This window comes from Lolium perenne, chromosome 5 (genome assembly GCF_019359855.2).
Source record: "Lolium perenne isolate Kyuss_39 chromosome 5, Kyuss_2.0, whole genome shotgun sequence".
Taxonomy (NCBI): Eukaryota; Viridiplantae; Streptophyta; class Magnoliopsida; order Poales; family Poaceae; genus Lolium; species Lolium perenne.
This window is the reverse complement of record NC_067248.2, coordinates 203,215,040-203,230,317: the sequence shown is the minus strand read 5'-3', so window position 1 is coordinate 203,230,317 and position 15,278 is coordinate 203,215,040.

Here is a 15,278-nt window from a genome sequence, read left to right as displayed (position 1 = left end):
TTAGTCTGTTTATTACATAGGTGCCCTTGGTTTCTTGATACTACTCAGTTTTGCCCTCTCCCTCCACAAATTCTCTCACACGTGCAACATTGCCCTGATTGGTCTAGCCCATGTCACGCGGATCGTGCCCGCCGACCGTTGATCGTATGATCTAACGGGCAGGATAACCCCTCCCTCTCTCTGTCGGCGGTTACCTTCCACTCTCTAAGTTTGCTAAATGGCGGTTTTCTCGTATTTATTTTCACGCGCTAAAAATTATAAACTCTTTTAGGCATTACTTTTCACGCAAAAAATGATAAACCATCACCGATTTGTTGTAGCCATAAATTTTCACGCAAAAAATGATAAACCGTCACCGATTTGTTGTAGCCATTAATTTTCATGAAAATCCCAAATGATAAACCATCACCGATTTGTTGTAGCCATTACTTTTCACGCAAAAAATGATAGACCATCACCGATTTCTTGTAGCCATTACTATTCACGGTAAAAATGATAAACGAACCAATCTATCTATCTCCGTATTTGAAGTTTGGAAGGGTTCACCATCTAGTTATGTTAACTTTCGAGGTTTTGATCTGAAAACAAATGGGTATTATAAAGGGAAATAAAAGTTCAAAAAATGTAAAAACGAAACAATCTACCTATCTTTGTATAGAAGATCGTCTCGTATGATTTTTGAGGTCATTTAGAGAAGGTAGAAAAATCCCTTTTGAGAAGGTCGAAAAACCTAACTTGTTACAAAAGCTGGTTTCAAGTGAGACCTAACCAAATTTGGCATACATTATGCCATATCTATAACAACAAGGAATATCTAAAAGGGAAAGTTTCACAAAATTTGAAATTTATGGCGAAAATGATGCCATACATGATGCTGTTTTTCGAGGTTTTGACCTGAAAATCAATTGGATATTATAAAGGGAAATAAAAAGTTCAAAAAATATAAAAACGAAACAATCTATCTATCTATGTATAGAAGATCAGCTGTATGAAATTTGAGGTCATTTAGAGGAGGTAGAATAAATCACCTTGTTAGAAAAGCTGGTTTCAAGTGAGACGAAACGGCATGCGTTTAAGCAAAGTGATTTTTCGAACATCTCCAAATGATCCCAAATTTGCCATACATGATGCCATACGTGTAACAACAAGGAACCCTATCTAAAAAGTGTCAAAAAAGTTTGCCCAACCGTATAGCTCTATCAAAAAGAACCTCACCATGGCGCTAGTATAATTTTGGGCTTACTTACAAACTTTCGTTACCTAACCTTCAACACGAAACTTGTTTCAAATCACTTTTGGCGTACAAGAAACAAATCCCTCCTTGATTCGAGCACCACAGCCTCCAAACTTTGCCGATGCCGATATCGGCATGGTCAGAACGGCTATGCTCGACGCCACTGCTAGGTCACCGTCGGGATATGCACCCTCAATCCCGTCCCCTCATTCGATCACTGACACACCAGAGATACCACCGAGGCCAATGCCGAACGTACATGCTGATGCCAATGCCGAACATGCATCCACGCCGATGTGGGCACGGCCACGCCGCCCCGCTATGTTGGACGCCACAGACCACCGCGAGGTCTTTCCCTTCGCCACCACACTCTTCTAGCACCCATCTATACACGCCAGAAAGGAGAGACACTAGTTTTCTCTACATTGCTCGCGTTCGTGTCAGACACGGTCAGTCAAAGTTTTGAGGTAGTCGTCGATGTCGTTGACCATTTCTTCTCTTCTTTGCATGGTTAAACGCGTCTAGTTCATATCTATCTAATGCGTCTGGTCTCGCCTCATGCAGTTCTTTGTGGACGTCGATCTCATCTCGGCACTCCGCAGGCCACCTCCTCCGTGCCATCGCTGTAGAGCTCCGTTTAAAAATCTAATCCTACCCGTGTATTGCCCCTTGTATCAGCGCCATGGCCCCACTTGTCATTTGATATAGCGAAGCCCCACTCGTTCGCGTTTTGGTCAGGGATACAGCGATGCTTACGGTCAAACAAAGATGGATGGTCTAACGTGTCTTTGCAGGCTCTACGTGGCCCCACTAGTCAGAAGATAACGGTCAACCGTCGGGCAACCGGGCGTTACATCACGTGTGATGGTTTCAGACAAACGCTTGGGTAAAACTGAGGAAAAACTAAGGAGCTGGGGAAAACTGAGCACAACTAAGGACCCGAGGGCACGAAAATAGAAATCCCTACAATAATCTCATGAGCTGCCTTACATGATTGAGATTCATATGATGATGCTTGTAATCTAGATGTCATTATGCTAGTCAAGTGGGTTTTACTTATGTGATCTCCGGAGACTCCTTGTCCCACGTGTGTAAAGGTGACAGTGTGTGCACCGTGTGGGTCTCTTAGTCTATATTTCACATAATACTTATTCACTGTTATGAATGGCATAGTGAAGTGCTTATCTATATCTCTTTATGATTGCAATGTGTTTTGTATCACAATTTATCTGTGTGCTTGATACGTCCAAAACGTATCTACTTTCCCGAACACTTTTGCTATTGTTTTGCCTCTAATTTGTGTATTTTGGATGCAACTAACACGGACTAACGCTGTTTTCAGCAGAACTGTTCTGGTGTCTCGTTTTTGTGCAGAAATCCAACTTTCGGGAAAATCCTCGGAATTTATGCAGAAGGCCCTATTTTCCCAGAAAACTGACGGAGCCAGAAGGACAACTCAGGTGGAGGCCCGAGGGCCCCACACCATAGGGCGGCGCGGCCCAGGGGGGGCTCGCGCGGCCATGTGGTGTGGCCCCCTCGGCCGGCCTCCGACGCCCTCCTTCGGACTATTTATCGGCCTCGACCTAAAAACGCACGGAGAGAAGTCGAAGTCGCCAGAAACCCTCCAGAACGCCGCCACATCACGAAACTCCGTCGCGGGAGCCAGAAGTCTCCGTTCTGGCACTCCGTCGGGACGGGGAATTGGAGGAGATCATCGCCGCCATCACCGCCAACGCCTCTACGTCAACCAGCCATGTTTCCCCCATCCATGTGTGAGTAATTCCCCCGCTGTAGGCCGAAGGGGATGGTAGGGATTGGATGAGATTGGTCATGTAATAGCATAAGATTGTTAGGGCATAGTGCCTAGTGTCCGTAATTGGTACTTTGATGATATTGTTGCAACTTGTTATGCTTAATGCTTGTCACTAGGGCCCGAGTGCCATGATCTCAGATCTGAACATGTTATTGTTTCATCAAGATAATCATTGTTTATGGTCTTACCTATAAGTTGTATACACATGTCGCTGTCCGGAACCAATGGCCCCGAAGTGACAAGAATTGGGACAACCGGAGGGAATGGTAGCGATGTGAGGATCACATGTGTTCACGGAGTGTTAATGCTTTGCTCCGGTACTCTATTAAAAGGAGTACCTTAATATCCAGTAGTTTCCCTTGAGGCCCGGCTGCCACCGGCTGGTAGGACAAAAGATGTTGTGCAAGTTTCTCATTGCGAGCACGCACGACTATATATGGATCACATGCCTATTGATTGCTTTGTACTTGGACACCATTTTATTATTATCTGCAAATGCCCTGCTATGATTGTTACATGAGTTTCTCTCATCCATGCAACGCCCGTCATCCGTCCCCGTGCCTACAGTATTTTAATCCTGCTGTTTACTAAAATCACTACTGTTGTCTCTGTTACTCTGCTGCTGTTATTTCACTACTGGTACTGCTATAAAACTGTTACTACTGATAAACTCTTGCGAGCAAGTCTGTTTCCAGGTGCAGCTGAATTGACAACTCCGCTGTTAAGGCTTCCAAGTGTTCTTTGTCTCCCCTTGTGTCGAATCAATAAATTGGGTTTTACTTCCCTCGAAGACTGTTGCGATCCCCTATACTTGTGGGTCATCAAGACTATTTTCTGGCGCCGTTGCCGGGGAGCATAGCTTTATTTGGAAGTTCACTTGGATTAATATTGTTCGCAACAAATTCTCCATCATGGGTAAACCTCGCGATACTAAGGTCGCCATATTACCATCCACTACAAGAAAAGGTACAATTCTGAATACCTCCGCTACACTTGATTCACCATCTGTGATTGATAAACTTGTTTCACCGCCACATGCTTCACATGCGGGTACTTCTGCTGAATCTGAAAACTCTCATGATATTGATAATGTTTCTGCTGTGCTTGATGATAGTGGTTCTTTGGGATCCTTTCTAGATGCTACAATTGCTAGGTCTAGACAAATTGAAAATACTGAAACTCCTAATGCTACTACACCTGTTAATTCACCTGAACTTGATTATTTTAGTGATGATCCTGATGAAGATTATGTGGAGCTTAATGATGATTTTATTGAAAAATGCAATGCTACTACTGATGCAAGAAAAATTAAAAAGTTGCTTGCAGAACATGCTATTAGATATAAACTGTCTCCTGATCCTAAGTTTGCCACATCTCCCATAAACATTAAGGATAAAGATTATGATTTTTCTCTTGATCTATCTCATATAGCTATTGTTGAGAAAACACCCTTTTGTGGTACTGAAAAAGAAAGTGCTGTTGAACAGATGATTGAGTTATCTACTCTAAGTAGCTTGTTTTCTGATGATGTCAAGATGCGTACTTACTTTGTTGCTAAAATCTTTCCATTCTCATTAAAGGATGACGCTAAAACTTGGTATAATAGTTTGCCACCTAATTCTATTAAAAGTCCAAAAGAATTGCTTGATGTTTTCTTCCGTAAATACTTTCCTGCTAGTGCTCAACATATTGCTTTGCAGAGAATTTATAATTTTGACCAGGAAGATGGAGAGAAATTGCCTGAGGCTTGGGCGAGATTTTGCTCTCTTATTAGAGCTCGGCCTGATCATGATCTGGAAAAGCATGATTTACTTGATATATTTTATAGCGGACTAACCATTGAGTCTAGGGCATTGATACGTCTCCGACTTATCGATAATTTCTTATGTTCCATGCCACATTATTGATGTTATCTACATGTTTTATGCACACTTTATGTCATATTCGTGCATTTTCTGGAACTAACCTATTAACAAGATGCCGAAGTGCCGATTCTTTGTTTTCTGCTGTTTTTGGTTTCAGAAATCCTAGTAAGGAAATATTCTCGGAATTGGACGAAATCAAAGCCCAGGGGCCTATTTTCTCACGAAGCTTCCAGAAGTCCGAAGGAGAGACGAAGAGGGGCCACGGAGGGGCCACACCATAGGGCGGCACGGCCCCCCCTTGGCCGCGCCGGCCTGTAGTGTGGGGCCCCCGTGCCGCCTCTTGACCTGCCCTTCCGCCTATAAAAAGTCTCCGTGACGAAACCCCCAGTACCGAGAACCACGATACGGAAAACCTTCCAGAGACGCCGCCGCCGCCGATCCCATCTCGGGGGATCCAGGAGATCGCCTCCGGCACCCTGCCGGAGAGGGGAATCATCTCCCGGAGGACTCTACGCCGCCATGGTCGCCTCCGGTGTGATGTGTGAGTAGTCTACCCCTAGACTATGGGTCCATAGCAGTAGCTAGATGGTTGTCTTCTCCCCATTGTGCTATCATTGTCGGATCTTGTGAGCTGCCTAACATGATCAAGATCATCTATCTGTAATTCTATATGTTGCGTTTGTTGGGATCCGATGAATAGAGAATACTTGTTATGTTGATTATCAAAGTTATGCTATGTGTTGTTTATGATCTTGCATGCTCTCCGTTACTAGTAGATGCTCTGGCCAAGTAGATGCTTGTAACTCCAAGAGGGAGTACTTATGCTCGATAGTGGGTTCATGCCTCGCATTGACACAGGACAAGTGATGAGAAAATTCTAAGGTTGTGTTGTGCTGTTGCCACTAGGGATAAAACATTAGTGCTATGTTCAAGGATGTAGTCACTAGTTACATTACGCACCATACTTAATGCAATAGTCTGTTGTTTGCAACTTAAAACTGGATGGGGTTCGGATGATAACCTGAAGGTGGACTTTTTAGGCATAGATGCAGTTGGATGACGGTCTATGTACTTTGTCGTAATGCCCAATTAAATCTCACTATACTCATCATGATATGTATGTGCATGGTCATGCTCTCTTTATTTGTCAATTGCCCAACTGTAATTTGTTCACCCAACATGCTGTTCGTCTTATGGGAGAGACACCTCTAGTGAACTGTGGACCCCGGTCCAATTCTCTTTCTTGAAATACAATCTCATCGCAATACTTGTTCTACTGTTTTCTGCAAACAATCATCTTCCACACAATACGGTTAACTCTTTGTTACAGCAAGCCGGTGAGATTGACAACCTCACTGTTTCGTTGGGGCAAAGTACTTTGGTTGTGTTGTGCAGGTTCCACGTTGGCGCCGGAATCACTGGTGTTGCGCCGCACTACATCCCGCCGCCATCAACCTTCAACGTGCTTCTTGGCTCCTCCTGGTTCGATAAACCTTGGTTTCTTTCTGAGGGAAAACTTGCTGCTGTGCGCATCATACCTTCCTCTTGGGGTTGCCCAACGAACGTGTGAAATACACGCCATCAAGCACATTTTCTGGCGCCGTTGCCGGGGAGATCAAGACACGCTGCAAGGGGAGTCTCCACTTCTCAATCTCTTTACTTTGTTTTTGTCTTGCTTAGTTTTATTTACTACTTTGTTTGCTGCACTAAATCAAAATACAAAAAAATTAGTTGCTAGTTTTACTTTACTTGCTATCTTGTTCGCTATATCAAAAACACAAAAAAATTAGTTTACTTGCATTTACTTTATTCATCATGTTTCCTTTTAATTTTACCACAAAAAACATACCGGTAGGACGTGGGTCTATAGTTGGGAGAAATAATATAGAAGAATTTTTCAATCATGTTAGTACTATTGAAAATTTTGAAGATAGACACTTGGTAGACCTTGCGCCTACTTATGAAATTGCTGCTGCGCATTTAGTTCGCCTGTTGGAAACTAAATTTGTTAATCTTAATCCTATAATCCAACACATGTTTTTCACACTTGGTGATATGGAAGAGGGGGAAAAGAAAGATTTTGTATTAGAAACCCTTCTTAGAGAATTTGGTGGTCTAGCAAGAGAAGCTAGAAAGGTGTTTGCTAAATTTAATATGCTTGGTTCTCCTACTAATTTTGTTAGTCTCCTTGAAAGGATGGATATAGATAGAATAAGATACACTAATAATATTGATGATGGAGGGGAGATCAAAGCACCAATACCATGTAAGCTCTTAGCTATGAATGATGCATTAGAAAATAACTATGCTTGGCTAGTTCCTGAAAATTTGTTTGATGAGAGTAGCACGCCTAAGACTAATGAAAAGGGAGATGCTGAAACTTATGTATCCAATATACTATGCCTAGTTGAGAAAACTCCACACCCCGCTGAGAATGCATCACCCTTCGATAATACTTGATACACACTTTCTGCGCCTAGCTGAAAGGCGTTAAAGAAAAGCGCTTATGGGAGACAACCCATGTTTTTACCTACAGTACTTTGTTTTTATTTTGTGTCTTGGAAGTTGTTTACTACTGTAGCAACCTCTCCTTATCTTAGTTTTGTGTTTTGTTGTGCCAAGTTAAGCCGTTGATAGAAAAGTAAGTACTAGATTTGGATTACTGCACAGTTCCAGATTTCTTTTCTGTCACGAATCTGGGTCCACCTCCCTGTAGGTAGCTCAGAAAATTAAGCCAATTTACGTGCATGATCCTCAGATATGTACGCAACTTTCATTCAATTTGAGCATTTTCATTTGAGCAAGTCTGGTGCCATTTTAAAATTCGTCAATACGAACTGTTCTGTTTTGACAGATTCTGCCTTTTATTTCGCATTGCCTCTTTCGCTATGTTGGATGAATTTCTTTGATCCACTAATGTCCAGTAGCATTATGCAATGTCCAGAAGTGTTAAGAATGATTGTGTCACCTCTGAATATGTCAATTTATATTGTGCACTAACCCTCTAATGAGTTGTTTCGAGTTTGGTGTGGAGGAAGTTTTCAAGGATCAAGAGAGGAGTATGATGCAACATGATCAAGGAGAGTGAAAGCTCTAAGCTTGGGGATGCACCCGGTGGTTCACCCCTGCATATATCAAGAAGACTCAAGCGTCTAAGCTTGGGGATGCCCAAGGCATCCCCTTCTTCATCGACAACATTATCAGGTTCCTCCCCTGAAACTATATTTTTATTCCATCACATCTTATGTGCTTTTTCTTGGAGCGTCGGTTTGTTTTTGTTTTTTGTTTTGTTTGAATAAAATGGATCCTAGCATTCACTTCATGGGAGAGAGACACGCTCCGCTGTAGCATATGGACAAGTATGTCCTTGGTTTCTACTCATAGTATTCATGGCGAAGTTTCTCCTTCGTTAAATTGTTATATGGTTGGAATTGGAAAATGATACATGTAGTAATTGCTATAAATGTCTTGGGTAATGTGATACTTGGCAATTGTTGTGCTCATGATTAAGCTCTTGCATCATATGCTTTGCACCCATTAATGAAGAAATACATAGAGCATGCTAAAATTTGGTTTGCATATTTGGTTTCTCTAAGGTCTAGATAATTTCTAGTATTGAGTTTGAACAACAAGGAAGACGGTGTAGAGTCTTATAATGTTTTCAATATGTCTTTTATGTGAGTTTTGCTGCACCGGTTCATCCTTGTGTTTGTTTCAAATAAGCCTTGCTAGCCTAAACCTTGTATCGAGAGGGAATACTTCTCATGCATCCAAAATACTTGAGCCAACCACTATGCCATTTGTGTCCACCATACCTACCTATACTACATGGTATTTTTCCGCCATTCCAAAGTAAATTGCTTGAGTGCTACCTTTAAAATTCCATCATTCACCTTTGCAATATATAGCTCATGGGACAAATAGCTTAAAAACTATTGTGGTATTGAATATGTAATTATGCACTTTATCTCTTATTAAGTTGCTTGTTGTGCGATAACCATGTTCACTGGGGACGCCATCAACTTTTCATTGTTGAACTTCATGTGAGTTGCTATGCATGTTCGTCTTGTCTGAAGTAAGAGAGATCTACCACCATATGGTTAAGCATGCATATGTTAGAGAAGAACATTGGGCCGCTAACTAAAGCCATGCTCCATGGTGGAAGTTTCAGTTTTGGACAACAATCCTCAAATCTCAAATGAGAAAATTATTAATTGTTGGTATATGCTTATGCATAAAAGAGGAGTCCATTATCTGTTGTCTATGTTGTCCCGTATGGATGTCTAAGTTGAAGAATAATCAATAGCGAGAAATCCAATGCGAGCTTTCTCCTTAGACCTTTGTACAGCGGCATAGAGGTACCCCTTTGTGACACTTGGTAAAAACAATGCATTGTGATGACCCGGTAGTCCAAGCTAATTAGGACAAGGTGCGGGCACTATTAGTACGCTATGCATGAGGCTTGCAACTTATAAGATATAATTTACATGATGCATATGCTTTATTACTACCGTTGACAAAATTGTTTCATGTTTTCAAAATCAAAGCTCTAGCACAAATATAGCAATCGATGCTTTTCCTCTATGGAGGACTATTCTTTTACTTTCAATGTTGAGTCAGTTCACCTATCTCTCTCCACCTCAAGAAGCAAACACTTGTGTGAACTGTGCATTGATTCCTACATATTTGCTTATTGCACTTATTATATTACTCTATGTTGACAATATCCATGAGATATACATGTTACAAGTTGAAAGCAACCGCTGAAACTTAATCTTCTTTTGTGTTGCTTCAATGCCTTTACTTTGAATTATTGCTTTATGAGTTAACTCTTATGCAAGACTTATTGATGCTTGTCTTGAAGTGCTATTCATGAAAAGTCTTTGCATATGATTCACTTGTTTACTCATGTCATATACATTGTTTCGATCGCTGCATTCACTACATATGCTTTACAAATAGTATGATCAAGATTATGATGGCATGTCACTCCAGAAATTATCTGTGTTATCGTTTTACCTGCTCGGGACGAGCAGAACTAAGCTTGGGGATGCTGATACGTCTCCGACGTATCGATAATTTCTTATGTTCCATGCCACATTATTGATGTTATCTACATGTTTTATGCACACTTTATGTCATATTCGTGCATTTTCTGGAACTAACCTATTAACAAGATGCCGAAGTGCCAGTTGTTGTTTTCTGCTGTTTTTGGTTTCAGAAATCCTAGTAAGGAAATATTCTCGGAATTGGACGAAATCAAAGCCCAGGGGCCTATTTCCTCACGAAGCTTCCAGAAGTCCGAAGGAGAGACGAAGAGGGGCCACGGAGGGGCCACACCATAGGGCGGCGCGGCCCCCCCTTGGCCGCGCCGGCCTGTAGTGTGGGGCCCCCGTGCCGCCTCTTGACCTGCCCTTCCGCCTATAAAAAGTCTCCGTGACGAAACCCCCAGTACCGAGAACCACGATACGGAAAACCTTCCCGAGACGCCGCCGCCGCCGATCCCATCTCGGGGGATCCAGAGATCGCCTCCGGCACCCTGCCGGAGAGGGGAATCATCTCCCGGAGGACTCTACGCCGCCATGGTCGCCTCCGGTGTGATGTGTGAGTAGTCTACCCCTGGACTATGGGTCCATAGCAGTAGCTAGATGGTTGTCTTCTCCCCATTGTGCTATCATTGTCGGATCTTGTGAGCTGCCTAACATGATCAAGATCATCTATCTGTAATTCTATATGTTGCGTTTGTTGGGATCCGATGAATAGAGAATACTTGTTATGTTGATTATCAAAGTTATGCTATGTGTTGTTTATGATCTTGCATGCTCTCCGTTACTAGTAGATGCTCTGGCCAAGTAGATGCTTGTAACTCCAAGAGGGAGTACTTATGCTCGATAGTGGGTTCATGCCTGCATTGACACTGGGACAAGTGAGAAAGTTCTAAGGTTGTGTTGTGCTGTTGCCACTAGGGATAAAACATTAGTGCTATGTTCAAGGATGTAGTCACTAGTTACATTACGCACCATACTTAATGCAATTGTCTGTTGTTTGCAACTTAATACTGGAGGGGGTTCGGATGATAACCTGAAGGTGGACTTTTTAGGCATAGATGCAGTTGGATGACGGTCTATGTACTTTGTCGTAATGCCCAATTAAATCTCACTATACTCATCATGATATGTATGTGCATGGTCATGCTCTCTTTATTTGTCAATTGCCCAACTGTAATTTGTTCACCCAACATGCTGTTCGTCTTATGGGAGAGACACCTCTAGTGAACTGTGGACCCCGGTCCAATTCTCTTTACTGAAATACAATCTACTGCAATACTTGTTCTACTGTTTTCTGCAAACAATCATCTTCCACACAATACGGTTAACTCTTTGTTACAGCAAGCCGGTGAGATTGACAACCTCACTGTTTCGTTGGGGCAAAGTACTTTGGTTGTGTTGTGCAGGTTCCACGTTGGCGCCGGAATCACTGGTGTTGCACCGCACTACATCCCGCTGCCATCAACCTTCAACGTGCTTCTTGGCTCCTCCTGGTTCGATAAACCTTGGTTTCTTTCTGAGGGAAAACTTGCTGCTGTGCGCATCATACCTTCCTCTTGGGGTTGCCCAACGAACGTGTGAAATACACGCCATCAAGCACATTTTCTGGCGCCGTTGCCGGGGAGATCAAGACACGCTGCAAGGGGAGTCTCCACTTCTCAATCTCTTTACTTTGTTTTTGTCTTGCTTAGTTTTTTTTACTACTTTGTTTGCTGCACTAAATCAAAATACAAAAAAATTAGTTGCTAGTTTTACTTTACTTGCTATCTTGTTCGCTATATCAAAAACACAAAAAAATTAGTTTACTTGCATTTACTTTATTCATCACGTTTCCTTTTAATTTTACCACAGAAAACATACCGGTAGGACGTGGGTCTATAGTTGGGAGAAATAATATAGAAGAATTTTTCAATCATGTTAGTACTATTGAAAATTTTGAAGATAGACACTTGGTAGACCTTGCGCCTACTTATGAAATTGCTGCTGCGCATTTAGTTCGCCTGTTGGAAACTAAATTTGTTAATCTTAATCCTATAATCCAACACATGTTTTTCACACTTGGTGATATGGAAGAGGGGGAAAAGAAAGATTTTGTATTAGAAACCCTTCTTAGAGAATTTGGTGGTCTAGCAAGAGAAGCTAGAAAGGTGTTTGCTAAATTTAATATGCTTGGTTCTCCTACTAATTTTGTTAGTCTCCTTGAAAGGATGGATATAGATAGAATAAGATACACTAATAATATTGATGATGGAGGGGAGATCAAAGCACCAATACCATGTAAGCTCTTAGCTATGAATGATGCATTAGAAAATAACTATGCTTGGCTAGTTCCTGAAAATTTGTTTGATGAGAGTAGCACGCCTAAGACTAATGAAAAGGGAGATGCTGAAACTTATGTATCCAATATACTATGCCTAGTTGAGAAAACTCCACACCCCGCTGAGAATGCATCACCCTTCGATAATACTTGATACACACTTTCTGCGCCTAGCTGAAAGGCGTTAAAGAAAAGCGCTTATGGGAGACAACCCATGTTTTTACCTACAGTACTTTGTTTTTATTTTGTGTCTTGGAAGTTGTTTACTACTGTAGCAACCTCTCCTTATCTTAGTTTTGTGTTTTGTTGTGCCAAGTTAAGCCGTTGATAGAAAAGTAAGTACTAGATTTGGATTACTGCACAGTTCCAGATTTCTTTTCTGTCACGAATCTGGGTCCACCTCCCTGTAGGTAGCTCAGAAAATTAAGCCAATTTACGTGCATGATCCTCAGATATGTACGCAACTTTCATTCAATTTGAGCATTTTCATTTGAGCAAGTCTGGTGCCATTTTAAAATTCGTCAATACGAACTGTTCTGTTTTGACAGATTCTGCCTTTTATTTCGCATTGCCTCTTTCGCTATGTTGGATGAATTTCTTTGATCCACTAATGTCCAGTAGCATTATGCAATGTCCAGAAGTGTTAAGAATGATTGTGTCACCTCTGAATATGTCAATTTATATTGTGCACTAACCCTCTAATGAGTTGTTTCGAGTTTGGTGTGGAGGAAGTTTTCAAGGATCAAGAGAGGAGTATGATGCAACATGATCAAGGAGAGTGAAAGCTCTAAGCTTGGGGATGCACCCGGTGGTTCACCCCTGCATATATCAAGAAGACTCAAGCGTCTAAGCTTGGGGATGCCCAAGGCATCCCCTTCTTCATCGACAACATTATCGTGTTCCTCCCCTGAAACTATATTTTTATTCCATCACATCTTATGTGCTTTTTTCTTGGAGCGTCGGTTTGTTTTTGTTTTTTGTTTTGTTTGAATAAAATGGATCCTAGCATTCACTTCATGGGAGAGAGACACGCTCCGCTGTAGCATATGGACAAGTATGTCCTTGGTTTCTACTCATAGTATTCATGGCGAAGTTTCTCCTTCGTTAAATTGTTATATGGTTGGAATTGGAAAATGATACATGTAGTAATTGCTATAAATGTCTTGGGTAATGTGATACTTGGCAATTGTTGTGCTCATGATTAAGCTCTTGCATCATATGCTTTGCACCCATTAATGAAGAAATACATAGAGCATGCTAAAATTTGGTTTGCATATTTGGTTTCTCTAAGGTCTAGATAATTTCTAGTATTGAGTTTGAACAACAAGGAAGACGGTGTAGAGTCTTATAATGTTTTCAATATGTCTTTTATGTGAGTTTTGCTGCACCGGTTCATCCTTGTGTTTGTTTCAAATAAGCCTTGCTAGCCTAAACCTTGTATCGAGAGGGAATACTTCTCATGCATCCAAAATACTTGAGCCAACCACTATGCCATTTGTGTCCACCATACCTACCTATACTACATGGTATTTTTCCGCCATTCCAAAGTAAATTGCTTGAGTGCTACCTTTAAAATTCCATCATTCACCTTTGCAATATATAGCTCATGGGACAAATAGCTTAAAAACTATTGTGGTATTGAATATGTAATTATGCACTTTATCTCTTATTAAGTTGCTTGTTGTGCGATAACCATGTTCACTGGGGACGCCATCAACTTTTCATTGTTGAACTTCATGTGAGTTGCTATGCATGTTCGTCTTGTCTGAAGTAAGAGAGATCTACCACCATATGGTTAAGCATGCATATGTTAGAGAAGAACATTGGGCCGCTAACTAAAGCCATGCTCCATGGTGGAAGTTTCAGTTTTGGACAACAATCCTCAAATCTCAAATGAGAAAATTATTAATTGTTGGTATATGCTTATGCATAAAAGAGGAGTCCATTATCTGTTGTCTATGTTGTCCCGGTATGGATGTCTAAGTTGAAGAATAATCAATAGCGAGAAATCCAATGCGAGCTTTCTCCTTAGACCTTTGTACAAAGTGCATAGAGGTACCCCTTTGTGACACTTGGTAAAAACAATGCATTGTGATGACCCGGTAGTCCAAGCTAATTAGGACAAGGTGCGGGCACTATTAGTACGCTATGCATGAGGCTTGCAACTTATAAGATATAATTTACATGATGCATATGCTTTATTACTACCGTTGACAAAATTGTTTCATGTTTTCAAAATCAAAGCTCTAGCACAAATATAGCAATCGATGCTTTTCCTCTATGGAGGACTATTCTTTTACTTTCAATGTTGAGTCAGTTCACCTATCTCTCTCCACCTCAAGAAGCAAACACTTGTGTGAACTGTGCATTGATTCCTACATATTTGCTTATTGCACTTATTATATTACTCTATGTTGACAATATCCATGAGATATACATGTTACAAGTTGAAAGCAACCGCTGAAACTTAATCTTCTTTTGTGTTGCTTCAATGCCTTTACTTTGAATTATTGCTTTATGAGTTAACTCTTATGCAAGACTTATTGATGCTTGTCTTGAAGTGCTATTCATGAAAAGTCTTTGCTATATGATTCACTTGTTTACTCATGTCATATACATTGTTTCGATCGCTGCATTCACTACATATGCTTTACAAATAGTATGATCAAGATTATGATGGCATGTCACTCCAGAAATTATCTGTGTTATCGTTTTACCTGCTCGGGACGAGCAGAACTAAGCTTGGGGATGCTGATACGTCTCCGACGTATCGATAATTTCTTATGTTCCATGCCACATTATTGATGTTATCTACATGTTTTATGCACACTTTATGTCATATTCGTGCATTTTCTGGAACTAACCTATTAACAAGATGCCGAAGTGCCGATTCTTTGTTTCTGCTGTTTTTGGTTTCAGAAATCCTAGTAAGGAAATATTCTCGGAATTGGACGAAATCAAAGCCCAGGGGCCTATTTTCTCACGAAGCTTCCAGAAGTCC